The sequence below is a fragment of the Babylonia areolata genome, chromosome 14 (assembly GCF_041734735.1).
Source record: "Babylonia areolata isolate BAREFJ2019XMU chromosome 14, ASM4173473v1, whole genome shotgun sequence".
NCBI classification, from domain to species: Eukaryota; Metazoa; Mollusca; class Gastropoda; order Neogastropoda; family Buccinidae; genus Babylonia; species Babylonia areolata.
Window position 1 is genome coordinate 23,098,691 of NC_134889.1, and position 12,366 is coordinate 23,111,056.

The following is a 12,366-nucleotide window of genomic DNA, read 5'->3' on the forward strand; positions in this document are numbered from 1 at the left end:
TCCCCATGAACATCTGTTTTATTAATTGCCGCTAATGCCGTACACACTGAAACCTGCACACGCTTTATTCCCAATCAATATCATCAGCTGATGTCACATGCAAATCAACTCCTTGGCTCCTTCCTCCTCCACCCCTCCCTCCTCCTCCCCCTCCTCATCTTCATTTTCTCCATCTTCCTTTCTGCATCCCCCCATCCCCCCACCCCTCCTCCAAAACCTTGTTCGTTGCCCTCGCTATCAGAAAGAAAGAAAGAAAGAAGAAGAAGAAATGAAATAAAATAAAGCCCGAAATAGTACATCGCCCAACAGGTAACGGCCACGTGTCAGATTGTCATCCAGGTTGGCCTGTTCTCTCTCCATCTCTCTCACTCACTCTCTCTCTCTCCTCCCCTCTCTCTCTCTGTCTCACTCTCTCCCCCCTCTCTCTCTCCCTCTCTCTCTCACTCTCTCTCTCTCTCCCTCTCTCCCCCCTCTCTCTCTCTCTCACACACTCACTCTCTCCCTCTCTCCCCCCTCTCTCTCTCAGACACACTCTCTCTCCCTCTCTCTCCCTCCCTCTCTCCCTCTCTCTCTCACACACACTCTCTTTCTCCTCCCCCCCCACCCTCCTCTCCTTTTTACTTGCATATCCAGTGATCATACACTTAAGCTGCGCAGTTGGTTGGATGGCTCCCTCAGTCTTTCCTCTTCCTCCTCACCCTCCTCGTTTTCCACCTCCTCATCTTATTTTATAATAAAGAATTATTTTTTTTAAGAAAAAAAAGCCTGAGCTTGCTGCAAAAACCCTGGGCCACTGATTTGCATAAAAATGAAATCCTAGCGCAATAAAAAAAGATCATAAAAAGGGGGTGGGGGGAGGGACTTCAAGGGAGGGAGAACTTGACGAAGAGAGGAAGAGAAGGAGGGAGAGAGAGAGAGAGAGAGAGAGAGAGAGAGAGAGACGAGGTGGAGAGGGAAGAGTGGACGGGGTGGGAAGGGGGAAGGGGAGGGGGGAAAGGATGAACAAAACAGACGGTAGAGGCAACAACGGCCCCTTCCCACCAACACACACACACACACACACACACACACACACACCACCACCACCACCACCACCACCGTGCAACATAAACAGGACGCAATGTTCATATATAGTTCATGGTTCAGTGCCAAACCGTGTCGTCTGCAGCGTCACAGCTCCACGCCGCCACCACCACCAACCAACCAACCAACCAACAAACCAACCAACCAAGCAGCCAAGCACACAACCCTGTCCAACCTGTCCCGCAGGTGTCAGCGGGAGTTACCGGTCCTGAACGTGCAGCAATACAACTCCCTCTCTTCTTCCATTTTTCGTCCTGACAGGCGCTGTGTAGTAGCAGACGACACCAAGAGCCATGTTGCTTTTCGCTCTCTCTCTCTCTGCACAGAAGGCAACGAATCGCTCCAAAGCTGTCTTGTGCTGTGCTTGGGACCTTTCGTGTGTCGCCAACTTCTTTTTACCGGTGAGTACCTTGCTATCCATAAAAAAAAGATCGCTAGGTGTTTAGTTTAGCAGTTAGGGTCGTCTTTTTTGTGATTGAGGATGGCCTTCGGAGCGTGTCTAGATGAGGAGTTGTGGGTGGAACAGGGTGTCACGTTTCATGTCTGGGTTTGGGACGGTCCCATCAGAGATCGCCGTGTGAATAGAATTTTCTTTTTGATGTATGCCAAGTGGTGCTGGTTGATAAAAAATGTGGGGACCTGTGTAAACTTCGTTGTACAAAGTGTGCTGTGTTTGGGAAATAATAAGATCAAAACCCAAAGAAAGCCTCCCCCTATCTCTTTTTTTTTTTAATTAAAAATTTTATTATTTTATTTTACAAAGGCATCAGTGTTACCAGATGTTTTCGAAATCGCCAAGGCGTAGTTATGACAACCTCGACATTGATCGCCTTTTCGGCCTGTGGATTTCAACCTGTGGTTGAGAGACAAACGGACAATCATTTAGGCGAACAGTGCGTACGTTCTATTGCCGCGGCAAATGTTTGAAGGAAATGCTGTCAGGTTTTATGAAATTCGATCAACGCTTGAAGGAAAAATGCAGCAAGTGTCAAATCGCAACGCAAAAACAATGCATTTATCCTTTTTTTTTAATTTTTTTTTTTTAAAGAGAGAGACTACAGGCTCAAAAGTTTTATTGCTCAAGGATAAAGATTTTAGGTATTGCCTTGTCTTCTAATCTGTCCCAGAGAGAGAGAGTGAGAGAGAGAGAGAGAGAGAGTTATGCTGATAAGGTCCCAACTCAGAACATCAGCGTATATATTATTTTCCACGTGCTGGTGACATATTGGAACAACTGCACTGTTCTTGATATTTAGTTATACAGTCAAACATCTGGAGGCTAGACAGGTAAACTGACTGAAACATACGGTAGACACACACGCCCACTGATATCTTATCTATCTATACCTACCTACTCATCTATCTATCAATCTATCTTTCTATATGTCTGTCTGTCTGTCTATCTTTGCAATATATATATATATATATATATATATATGTGTGTGTGTGTGTGTGTGTGTGTGTGTGTGTACTGTAGGCAGGCAGGCAGACAGACAGACAGGTAGGGACAGAGAACTAGCAAGCTCGATAAATAGACTGGATACAAAGAGATTTTATTCATTTTACAAATTACTTTCTATCCTTCCTTTCATTTCAGTGGCCATTCATTGTCACATGAACTGGAGTTCTGTTGGTACATTCATTCATATAAATGTGTATTACTAACTTAAATCGTTCGTTCATTGTCTCAATCTTTAACTTTTCTTACAATGCAACATGACCACCACCACCCCAACCCCACCACCCAAAAAAACAAAAAACAAACAAACAAACAAAAACAAACAAAAAACCCCATCAATTCTTCGGAGGATCTTTGTTATCTTTGTGACATGCACCACAAATAAAAAGTTTTGACAAACGTTTTTGGACTTGGCGGAAAAGTTCATCAGATTTTTCCTGCTACTGTTGTCGGAAAACAGCCCACGTAAATGACTAGACAGTCCACTCTATCTTCCCCCACCTATTCATCACCCCCTCCCCACTCCTCCTCCTACTCCTTCTCCCACTCCATCTTTCCTTACAGTCCACGGCAGAAAAAAACAAAACACGGTATGTGGTGTATCGAGAGAGAAAATGGAAGAACACAAGTTTATTCTTTGTTGTTGTTGTTGTTGTTTTCTTTTCAGAGATATACTGACAGATTCAAAAGCGTTTTTTGAATATTATTTTTGCTCATGGATATTTCGCACTTTGTGTGTGTGTGTGTGTGTGTGTGTGTGTGTGTGTGTGTGTGTGTGCATCTGTCTGCGTGTATGTAATTATATTTTTCAATGAATGCGTTTTTGCAAAATTCTAATTTTTCATTATCTTTCTTATATTTCTTTCGTTCTTGAATTCCGATTTAAAGATTTAAAGTGCGAAGCACGATAATTATGATGGTTTAATATAAACAAAAAAGCAACAACCAAAAAACAAAAAAAACATCAACAACAAAAAACAAAACAAAACAACAACAACAACAACAACAAAACTACCACGTAAGTGACAAAACAAGATTAGATACATGTTATGAAGGAACACATAATCTAAAACAAAGCTAAGGTGCGAGCAATGCAAGGAATGCGGATTTGTAATCGTCGATAAAAACAAGCGCCCTTCGGGGACGAAGGGGAAGTGGTGGGGTGGGGGGTGGTGGTGGAGGGGATGGGGTGGGGGAATAGCCTCACACACCCCTCACAGTGATGTGTTCACGTGGGCAGCCAGATCCTGCTGACGAGTGTTGCCTCCCCCTCCTCCACCACCTCCCTCCCCCCTCCGCCCCACTCTCCCCCCATCCGGCTGCTTCACCACCACCCTCCCACCACCTCCACTTCCTCTCCATGCAGCCGATGTGAAGTTTTCTTTCTTCATCTTGAGTTTGGAGTTGGATGGAAAGGATGGTTGGTTTGCTTCCTTTCTTTCTTTGTTTTGTTTTGTCTGGCTGGCTGGCTGGTTGATTGGTGAAGCGCTTACATATATATTATACAGTGAGGTAGGTTAGTTGTTGAATAGTTAGGTGTATGGTTTGATTTAATGAATAGATGGTTGACCAAATAATTGCTTTTTAGTAAGGCAGGTGGTTAAGTGGTTACTCGTTTAATTCGCGAAGCTCTTTGGGAATATTGATATTTGTTTAGTTATCTTGTCCTAATTTGCACGTATGATTGACTGATTAATTAATGTGTTTGATTCATTTATATATTCATTCATTCATTCATTCTTTCATTTATTTATTTTATTTTATTTTTTTCCTTTTTAAAGTTTTTATTATTATCATTATTCATTCTTTCATTTATTTGTTTGTTTGGTTGGTTGGTTAGTAAGTTACTTATTTGTTCGTTTGTCTGTTAATTATAATGAATGGATTTGCATGCATGCTTGTGTCTAATCTTACATTGTTTAGTTTCATATCATTCATTTAGTTCATTTCTTTGTTCATGTCTAGCCATTATGTTATTTTTTTTGTTGGTTTTTGTTGTTGTTGTTGTTAACCTTTTGTTAATTTACGCGTGATGCTTCATGCTGTTCGACTTCCATTGTCTTTTCCAGCAGTGGTCGTGCTGCTGACCCCCCCCCCCCACCCCCCGCCCCCCGTGGCCCCCCGCGCACCCCCAACCCCCGCCATCCCCACCCTCTCGTCCTCTTTTCCCCCTCTTCTTTTTTTCCTCTTCTTCCAGTGTGATTAATTATTCATTCAGTGTGATTAATTCTTCATTCGTTGGCGAAACTGTTATTAGCTTGTTGTTGTTTTAAAAGACTGATGATTTTGACATGAAATGTGTGTGTCTTTTCTTTTAAGAAGGAGATTTTAGAATGTCGCATTTAAGAAAAGGAAGAAGGCAGACAGAAAAAAGTGGAAAAAGAGATATATATATATGTATATATATATATATATATATATATATATATATATATATATATATATATATATATATATATATAAAGGAGAGGGGAGGGTGGAGATATGTTTTAAGCAGACAAACAGAATCGTGGACTGGGAAATCAGTTATCAAATGTATTTAGTGATAAAGTTCCGGTAAAAATCATGTATTCATAAGGAATGATATGACTGCTGAGAATCAGACAAAGGAAGACGTACATTTTGAGAGAATCAAGTTGATTGTGACTGTGTAATTTTACACACAAGACCTGCGACATGGCATTGAATTGAAGTATTGTATTAGAAAAAAGAAAGTATGAAGACGGTATGTAACAAGTTATAGTGATGTCCAGTGTGAAAACAAGATTGTTTAATGTAAACCATATCAATATATGTAATAGTTAACTGATTTTTACACATACACACACACACACACACACACACACACACACACACACACACACGCACGCACGCACGCACGCACGCACACATCTATCTATCTGTCTATATCTTGCATTTGTGCAATTTGTAAAATAAAAATAAACTGAAAGGTATTGAACACAACAGCGCGAGACATAGCAATACATAATGTAACACTAAGGAAGAACCACACAGCAAAACACGGACTAGAGAGCAATGCACATACAGCTTGAAAAGTTGGGCCTCAACGAGACACGGGTGTATAATACGAAAGAAGACTTGTATGCAAGAAGACATAGAAATGTATCATCTAAAACAATACACATATACAGGCTGCAGACATAACAGTGCATTTTATTGTGAGAACTGATGTGAATAAAAGCTTACAGCAAGACTGAGCAATGCATTATTTATGTTATAAAAGAAACACAAGTAAAACAAAGAAACAAACAAAGAAACAAACAAACAACCCACCCAAAAAAACACACAAAAAAAAAGACAGGGATGCCTATGCAACAAGGTAGATTAATGTATACTGTGGAACAACACATGATAAAAAGAGGCAATATACAACGTGAACAAAATGCGATAAAATCACAGAAATATATCATGTTAAACAGAAACAACCAAGACACAGTGATCTATGATAATAAAAGGTTGTGGGGAAAAATCTAGAGACTAGAGAGACAGCAGTATATAACATGAAAACAGTACAAATACAGCAACATAAAGAATCAGTGTGAGGGGAAAAAAAACATAATGCAAGGAGAAATGGCAATGTATAATGCGAAAGAAATACGAAACACAGCAACATGTAGCAATAGAGAATGTAGCTGGAAAACCGGAAACACGGCAACATGTAGCAATAGAGAATGTGGGTTGAAAACCGGAAACACGGCAACATGTAGCAATACAGAATGTGGCTGGAAAACAGGAAATACAGCAACATGTAGCAATACAGAATGTGGCTGGAAAACCGGAAGCACGGCAACATGTAGCAATACAGAATGTGGCTGGAAAACAGGAAACACAGCAACATGTAGCAATACAGAATGTGGGTGGAAAACAGGAATCACAGCAACATGTAGCAATACAGAATGTGGGTGGAAAACAGGAATCACAGCAACATGTAGCAATACAGAATGTGGCTGGAAAACAGGAAACACAGCAACATGTAGCAATACAGAATGTGGCTGGAAAACAGGAAACACAGCAACATGTAGCAATACAGAATGTGGCTGGAAAACAGGGAAACACAGCAACATGTAGCAATACAGAATGTGGGTGGAAAACAGGAAACACAGCAACATGTAGCAATACAGAATGTGGCTGGAAAACGGGAATCACAGCAACATGTAGCAATACAGAATGTGGGTGGAAAACAGGAAACACAGCAACATGTAGCAATACAGAATGTGGGTGGAAAACAGGAATCACAGCAACATGTAGCAATACAGAATGTGGCTGGAAAACAGGGAACACAGCAACATGTAGCAATACAGAATGTGGCTGGAAAACAGGAAACACAGCAACATGTAGCAATACAGAATGTGGGTGGAAAACAGGAAACACAGCAACATGTAGCAATACAGAATGTGGCTGGAAAACGGGAAACACAGCAACATGTAGCAATACAGAATGTGGCTGGAAAACAGGAAACACAGCAACATGTAGCAATACAGAATGTGGGTAGAAAACAGGGAACACAGCAACATGTAGCAATACAGAACGTGGCTGGAAAACAGGAATCACAGCAACATGTAGCAATACAGAATGTGGCTGGAAAACAGGAATCACAGCAACATGTAGCAATACAGAATGTGGCTGGAAAACAGGGAACACAGCAACATGTAGCAATACAGAATGTGGCTGGAAAACAGGAATCACAGCAACATGTAGCAATACAGAATGTGGGTGGAAAACAGGAATCACAGCAACATGTAGCAATACAGAATGTGGCTGGAAAACAGGAAACACAGCAACATGTAGCAATACAGAATGTGGGTGGAAAACAGGAAACACAGCAACATGTAGCAATACAGAATGTGGGCGGAAAACAGGAAACACAGCAACATGTAGCAATACAGAATGTGGGTAGAAAACAGGAAACACAGCAACTTGTAGCAATACAGAATGTGGCTGGAAAACAGGAATCACAGCAACATGTAGCAATACAGAATGTGGCTGGAAAACAGGAAACACAGCAACATGTAGCAATACAGAATGTGGCTGGAAAACAGGAATCACAGCAACATGTAGCAATACAGAATGTGGCTGGAAAACAGGAAACACAGCAACATGTAGCAATACAGAATGTGGCTGGAAAACAGGAAACACAGTAACATGTAGCAATACAGAATGTGGCTGGAAAACAGGAATCACAGCAACATGTAGCAATACAGAATGTGGCTGGAAAACAGGAAACACAGTAACATGTAGCAATGCAGAATGTGGCTGGAAAACAGGAATCACAGCAACATGTAGCAATACAGAATGTGGCTGGAAAACAGGAATCACAGCAACATGTAGCAATACAGAATGTGGGTAGAAAACAGAAAACAAAATGTCACAATATATTACATGCGTGGAAACAGGATATAGAAAGACGCAGGAATTCGCAATATACAAAACACGGGATACAGCAAGATAGAGCAATACATACTGCTGAGAAAACAACAACACAAAGACAAGATAGTGGAAAGACTTGGCAAGATATGATTGATGCGACATGATACACCGATCTGTGATATGGTTGAAAAGAAATGGATATGGGAAGACATGGTAATATGTAATGAGAAATGATATAGGATTCAGTCAGTAAAAGATATATATAAGCCAGGGATACGGGGGGGGGGGGGGGGGGGGGGGGGGGGGGGTACAGAAAACATGACATTATGTGATGTGACAGACTATAGCTTGCAGCTAGATGTAGCAATATGTTATTTGATGTAAAAAAAAAAAAAAAAAAAAAAAAAAAAGAAGAAGAAAGGGGGTTGGGGGGGGGGGGGGGGGGGGCCGGGGGGGGGGGGGGGAAGAAAGAAGTTAGACACTATTTCATTCATAGCAATATATAAGGTGAAGAAAGGCAAGAAGGATCGAACACTGTGTGGGAGGGTTGTGTGTGGGGTGGCTGCATGAACATATGACAAACCGTGATGTAAAGGATTATGGGACAAAATACAGGTTTAGTGATAAATGTAAAGGCGTATTGGACAAATACAGGTTTAGCGATACATGTTAAGAAATGTTGGACAAACACAGGTTTATCGATAAATGTAAAAGAATATTGCACAAAGACAGGTTTAGCGATAAATGTAAAGGAATATTGGACAAACACGGGTTTATCGATAAATGTAAAGGAATATTGCACAAACACAGGTTTAGCGATAAATGTAAAGGAATATTGGACAAACACAGGTTTAGCGATAAATGTAAAGGAATATTGGACAAACACAGGTTTAGCGATAAATGTAAAGGAATATTATTGGACAAACACAGGTTTAGCGATAAATGTAAAGGAATTTTGCACAAACACAGGTTTAGCGATAAATGTAAAGGAATATTAACAAATGCATGTTCAGCGATAAATATAAAGGAATATTGAACAAGCACAGGTTTAGCGATAAATGTAAAGGAATATTGCACAAACACAGGTTTAGCGATAAATGTAAAGGAATATTAACAAATGCATGTTTAGCGATAAATATAAAGGAATATTGCACAAGCTCAGGTTTAGCGATAAATGTAAAGGAATATTGCACAAACAGAGGTTTAGCGATAAATGTAAAGGAATATTGCACAAACACAGGCTTAGCGATAAATGTAAAGGAATATTGGACAAACACAGGTTTAGCGATAAATGTAAAGGAATATTAACAAATGCATGTTTAGCGATAAATGTAAAGGAATATTGCACAAGCTCAGGTGTAGCGATAAATGTTAATGAATATTGCACAAACACAGGCTTAGCGATAAATGTAAAGGAATATTGGACAAACACAAGTTTAGCGATAAATGAAAAGGAATATTATTGCACAAACACAGGCTTAGCGATAAATGTGAAATAATATTGCACAAAAACAGGCTTAGCGATAAATGTAAAGGAATATTGAACAAACACAAGTTTAGCGATAAATGTAAAGGAATATTATTGCACAAACACAGGCTTAGCGATAAATGTAAAGGAATATTGGACAAACAGGTTTAGCGATAAATGTAAAAGAATATTGAACAAACACAGGTTTAGTGATAAATGTTAATGAATATTGGGCAAACACAGGTTTAGCGATAAATGTAAAGGAATATTGCACAAGCACAAGTTTAGCGATAAATGTAAAGGAATATTATTGCACAAACACAGGCTTAGCGATAAATGTAAAATGATATTGCACAAACACAGGCTTAGCGATAAAAATAAAGGAATATTGGACAAACACAAGTTGAGCGATGAATGTAAAGGAATATTATTGCACAAACACGGGTTTAGCGATAAATGTAAAGGAATATTGACAAATACAGATTTAGCGATAAATGTAAAGGAATATTGGACAAACAGGTTTAGCAATAAATGTAAAGGAATATTGCACAAACACAGGTTTAGCGATAAATGTTAATGAATATTGGACAAACACAGTATTAGCAATAAATGTTAATGAATATTGGACAAACACAGGTTTAGCGCTAAATGTAAAGGAATATTGGACAAACAGGTTTAGCGATAAATATAAAGGAATATTGGACAAACACAGGTTTAGCGATAAATTTAAAGGAATATGGGACAAAAAAAGTTTAGCAATAAATGTAAAGGAATATTGGACAAAAAATTTTTTAGCAATAAATGTAAAGGTATATTGGACAAACACAGGTTTAGCGATAAATGTAAAGGAATATGGGACCCCAAAAAAGTTAGGCAATAAAGTGGACAAAACCCGATACCCGATACAGAGGCAGGGCAATGTGAAATATAAAAAAATACAATATACTGCAAAATAAGACAGCAATATGTAATGTGAGGGGGAAAAACCCAGGATACATGAAAACAGTGTTGCATGCAATGATGAAAAAATACAGAACACAGCATGATATATAATTTCATATAATGAATACAATAAAACGGGGTTCAGGAAGACATCTGGGAAAAGGTCCATAAAATCCATAAAACAAACCCAATGTGGCATTGCATTGAAATTCAGTCACCAGTAAAGGCAGAATTAAGACAGGTGGATTCTCTCAGAACATGCAGCTAAACACGCATCATTCATGTGGGAACTGACAGAGAAAGGATCTCATTTGTGCACTATAGAGATCTCTGTCTCTGTCTCTGTCTGTCTGTCTCTGTCTCTGTCTGTCTGTCTCTGTCTCTGTCTGTCTCTCACTTTGTCTTTCCATAATGTCCTGACTATATTGTACATCACCAATGCATTGGACTTGAAAGTCTGCTTCTGATGCATGTAAGTGTGCTAAGCATGAAACGGGACCGTGGCAGTTTTATTTTACTTTCTTTCTTTCTTTAAAAAAACTCTCTCTCTCTCTCTCTCTCTCTCTCTCTCTCTCTCTCTCTCTCTCTCTCTCTCTCTCTTATCTTGTGAACATTTTGATTTAATTTCTCTTTGCCCTGAGGGCTGGATGTAAAAAATCATATACATGCTTATTCCACTTCCCTCATTAAAAAAGGATTCGTTCCTTCGTTCCTTCTCTCTCTAGCTCTGTCTCCTTCCCTCCTTCTCTCCTTCCCTCCCTCTCTCTACCGCCATAGCCCCCTATCTGATCCGAAACAAGAACGCCTTAAAACATTATGTTTTCTTTCTTCTTCTTCTTCATGTACTGATTTTTGTGTCTTTCATGTTTGTTTATTTTCTCTCATGTATTTGTCTATCCAGGTCGTCTATCCATCCAATTTTTTCCTTTTTTTCCCTTCTATTTCAGGGTACTCCTGGTACTGATGATAATAAATAGCTGATATGTAATGCGATTATCATGCATTCGTGAATGAAATGCTACACTGTAATGTCTTTGGTACGAGAATTAGAAGAAGAAAAGAAATGAAAACAGAACGCCTTATAAAACGAATGAACACCCCACTCATTCTTTTGTACTATGGACTGAATCCGCTCAAACGAGCAACACGAGAGCTTAGAAGGAGGGTGGAAGGGGGGGGGGTGTCGGGGGGGGGGGGGGGGGGTGGAGGAGAAAGGGAAGAGAATCAAGAAAGCCTTGCTGTTGCCTGTGCCCCCTTTCCCCCTCCCTCTCCCACACACTGTGCCATCCATTCAGTGTCCGGGCGCTGACAATACAATGTGTTTAAGACTGCCAGTCATTCCTTGGGTTTGTGGCCGAACTACTGGGGAGAGTGTCTGCAGTGGAGAGGAGTTTGTGTCTCCGCACTATCGGGGGGTGAGGGGGAGGGCGGGGGGGGTGAGGGGGGGGGACTAGGGGGGGGGGGTGGGGGGCATCTCATGAACACGGACCTGTGTGTTTTGAGGAAGGTTGCAGAATGGATCAGACTTAAAAATCCGCCAGTAGTGTGTCCGCGAGGCTCTGGGGCTCGATTCCCGCTTTGACTCTGCCAAGTTTGGCTTGAAACATCAAACCAAGCGTTGGTCTAGTTCGGAAGACACTATGAACCGAGCGTCGGTCTAGTTCAGAAGACACTATGAACCGAGCGTCAGTCTAGTTCGTAAGACACGATGAACCGAGCGCCGGTCTAGTTGTTTGGAAGACACGATGAACCGAGCGCCGGTCTAGTTGTTTGGAAGACACGATGAACCGAGCGTCGGTCTAGTTCGGAAGACACGATGAACCGAGCGTCGGTCTAGTTAGGAAGACACGATGAACCGAGCGTCAGTCTAGTTAGGAAGACACAATGAACCGAGCGTCGGTCTAGTTAGGAAGACACGATGAACCGAGTGTCAGTCTAGTTCGGAAGACACGATGAACCGAGCGTCGGTCTAGTTAGGAAGACACGATGAACCGAGCGTCGGTCTAGTTAGGAAGACACGATGAAC